We start from the raw sequence: 4,247 nt of genomic DNA on the forward strand, positions 1-4,247 counted from the left end.
ACTGCAGCTATGTTTTTTTCCCCAGTCCTATATTCTACCCGTCACCCCATCGGAGACGGTGTCATCGTTTAAATAAACCGTGCTGCATAAACAGGGCAAGAGCGCAGACCTTTGAACAAATATGCATCGAAACCTCAGAGGAGCCGTCAGATAGGATGGGACTGTAACTGAACTCTCCAAGGCTGTCTGTGGTAGCAGAAAGCATTGCACGCAACCCTTTCCATACGTCCCTGGAGGGAGTCCGCAAGCCTGAGGCTTTTATGAGCATAACCCATGACATGTCTGTGAATAATGTTACGGGGCCCATTAAGGCCAGCTGTGTGGCATACTGTAAGCCAGGTGCATTGTAGTGAAGCTCTGATCAAACTACTGCCATTTCCTCCCACACTTGCGAGGTGTCTGCAATGCAGAAGATCTGTGGAAATGTGGAAAGTCTGACCTCCTCGTGGTCACGTTCAGCACACAGTCTTCTGAGATACAGTTTTTCTCAGATGTGTCAGATGAGAGGGAAAGGTTGATGGGAAGTTTTGTGAAGGGTTGGGGTGATTTTTGAGCTCTCAGGCTGTTTTCTCTTCAGCTATTACAGAGACTGCGCTTCATATCTATGGCAAAATAGAGGTAAATAACTTAGAATGGAAAACTGTGAAATAAACTCAGATGTATGACTCTGTTTTACAGTGAATTATGAATTTTAAACTTCAAGCTTAATCTATTTTCTGTGTCAAAGCTGTTTGTCATGTCCTTTTAAATGGGTTTTAAATGTCCCCTCAATTGTAACGGTGTTCAGTCTCATTTAAAAGCTCACTGATGACTTGAGACACAGCGGTTTTTAACTTGAATGGTTTTCAGCCAGGCCTCCAATTATTCCAAGTTTCTCTTTCTCCTAAGCTGTTTTCAAAGAAACTTTCAGAAGAAAAATTCAGGATTTCGTCAATGTTCTCGTATTTTTTATTCCTTCAATTATCTTTCCTGAAATCTCCATCTTTGACCTTTGAAAGCCTCCGAGAGTAAGAAAAGAGTTGAATAAAAACTGTCTGGCATGATTTTCATATGAATACACTCTTGTTTGACCTTGTAGGGTGGCATTAATTCAACAGTCTCCCACTGCTGCGCTAATAATCCGCTCCCATATGCTGCAAATCCCAGCTTCCACTACAAACAATTCTCCCTGCAGTCTTTAACGCTCGACTCCCCGGCCTCTGGTCCAGATGTTCTCTTATTGCTGCTTTTTAATATTCAGGAAGTGGATCAGAAAATAATTAAACTCTGCGACAAGTGATGCGACCCCAATTATCTCGTACCGTTGTGGTCGTGACAACACGGGCAAGATGAAGAGAAAGAACAACTGAGCTTTCGGTTTGAGGAATGAACATTTTAAGGGTGTGTGGGAGTGCGGGTGAAGAAACATCTTGGGTCTTTCCTGTTTTAATTCCTTCTCCTGTCAAAATGGTGGAAGAAACTAGAGGCGTCAAACCGAAACGAACAAGTATCTGTCAGTCGGGTTGTTTTAGATCTGTGACACTTGATTTCTCGGTCTTGACATGATTAGGATGACATGACACAGCTTGTTACTGTTACTGCGATATGTGTAATGTTTCGTGTGCACATCTCAGGGCTGTTGGTTTCACTACTACTGCCTAACTAAGTGGGATGCATCACGTTTTGAGTGCCAGGTTATTTCTTTTACTTGTCCTCACTGAAAGCAGGGTGAAGCTGATGTAACCAATCCAACTTTGAATTTGGACCAGTGATATGTCACAAGAGAAATCAAGCCTCTGTCAAAATGTCAGATTAAAGGAATAATTCATCCAAGAATGAAAATCCTGTGCTCACCCTCTTGACTCTCTAAACCTGTATTTTATTCTTCGCTGGAGCACAAAATTTTAAAAGTTTAGCTCTTTTGAGTACAGAGTGATGGCTGTCAGGTTCTAAGAAGGACAAAAAAGTACCCTGAAAAAGAGCAGCTTGGACATTCTGCTATAAATATCTCCTTGTGTTTGTTCCACACAAGAAGGAATGGCTCATATGGGGTAAATGACAGAATTTGAATTCGAATGAACCTTTTTATAAAGTGGAAAGATATGCAATAAGATAACGTTGTATTGTGTTGTGCTTAGTTTTTAATGTTTAACAACAATATCAGCAACCACTTTTTTTAGTCTACAAATGGCTGTCCTTTTCCTCTACTTCCTCTGCAGCAGCCACACTTCTTCTCTCCCTTCTAAGCTGAGCTTACATGGATGCCTCTGGCATTCGCAGTGAGCGCTCCAGCTTCAGCAGATGGTGAAGAGAGGGAGAAGGCGAGAGATTAAAAGGGTTCAAGATTCTCTTGTACTTCCTCTCATAGTGTTCTTTGATCCTTCACGTTTTTGTGGCATATTTGGAATTCTGCACTCAGATGGGTAGAGATTGATGCCTGCACCCATTCATATCTCACTGGAGAGGCAGGTATCAGCTGTTGTTCAGTGCACATTGGTGTTTTATTTTTTGTTTGTTTTGTTTTTGCTGCCGCCTGCCTTGGCTGCCCTTGAAAGCTGTCAATCCATAACACAATAATGTGTGTGTGTGTATGTATTAGGGATATGCCGGTATCAAATTTTCATGTTGCGATTAATTGATAATGCTTTTATCACGGTATACGGTATTATCACGATATTGAAATTTAGTTAAAAAAAGTGCTGTCATAATACAGTATAACAGGTTTAATAAAAAAAATTTTATAACAAAAATAACTGAACATTTAGCAATAAAGCAATACAGAAAAATGTATAAAGTTAAAAGTTTTACACAGATTAAAGTGCAAAAGAACTATAAAGACCAATAGGTATCACTTTACAATAAGACCTCATTAGTTAACCTTAGTTAATGCATTAACATTCACAATGAGCAATAGCTACATTTGCTACAGAAGTTATTAATCTTTGTTAAAAAAAATACAAGTCTTAGTTCATGTTAGCTCATTAAATAACACAGTTACGACTTTCGATTTTAACAACCTATTATTAAATATTGAAATACCTAAGATTAATGAATGTTCAAAAGAATTTTTCATTGGCAGTTTATGTTAACCAATGAATTAACTAATGTTAACTAATGAAGCCCTAATGTAAAGTGTGACCGAACAATAAAGAATCAAAACACTTTCAAACAATATCTAGGACATGTTGTAGTCCAGATTAAAATGTAAAAAAAGTTTGAAAATAAATAGCCTATTAAGTCTAAATATGTAAGTATGTGGCGCTGTGATGAACATCATAGCAAATACACAAATCTGAATGGCTGTTTAAATCATTTAAACACCTTTCAGAAACAGAAAGTAGTGCAGCTGCTTTGTTTACAGGGTTTCCGGGGTAACGGCTGCATTTAAATGAATTAATAATAATAATAATAATAATAATTAATTTAAATGCAGCCGTTACCCCGGAAACCCTGTAAACAAAGCAGCTGCACTACTTTCTGTTTCTGAAAGGTGTTTAAATGATTTAAACAGCCATTCAGATTTGTGTATTTGCTATGATGTTCATCACAGCGCCAAATACTTAAATATTTAGACTTAAAAGGCTATTTATTTTCAAACTTTTTTTTACATTTTAATCTGGACTACAACATGCCCTAAATATTGTTTGAAAGTGTTTTGATTCTTTATTGTTCGGTCACACTTTACATTAGGGCTTCATTAGATAACATTAGTTAACATAAACTGCCAATGAAAAAATCTTCTGAACATTCATTAATCTTAGGTAATTACAATATTTAATAACACGTTGTTAAAATCGAAAGTTGCAACTGTGTTATTTAATGAGCTAACATGAACAAAGACTTGTATTTTTTAAACAAAGATTAATAACTTCTGTAGCAAATGTAGCTATTGCTCATTGTGAATGTTAATGCATTAACTAAGGTTAACTAATGAGGTCTTATTGTAAAGTGATACCTATTGGTCTTTATAGTTCTTTTGCACTTTAATCTGTGTAAAACTTTTAACTTTATACATTTTTCTGTATTGCTTTATTGCATTTAAATGTTCAGTTATTTTTGTTATAAGAAAAAAGTTATTAAACCTGTTATACTGTATTATGACAGCACTTTTTTTAAACTAAATTTCAACATCGTGATAATACCGTATACCGTGATAAAAGCATTAGCAATTAATCGCAACATGAGAATTTGATACCGGCATATCCCTAATACACACACACACACACACACACACACACACACACACACCTGAGTCGACACAGACCTAC

Source organism: Sinocyclocheilus rhinocerous, unplaced genomic scaffold, assembly GCF_001515625.1.
Source record: "Sinocyclocheilus rhinocerous isolate Xijiao unplaced genomic scaffold, SAMN03320098_v1.1 scaffold196, whole genome shotgun sequence".
In the NCBI taxonomy this organism is placed as follows: Eukaryota; Metazoa; Chordata; class Actinopteri; order Cypriniformes; family Cyprinidae; genus Sinocyclocheilus; species Sinocyclocheilus rhinocerous.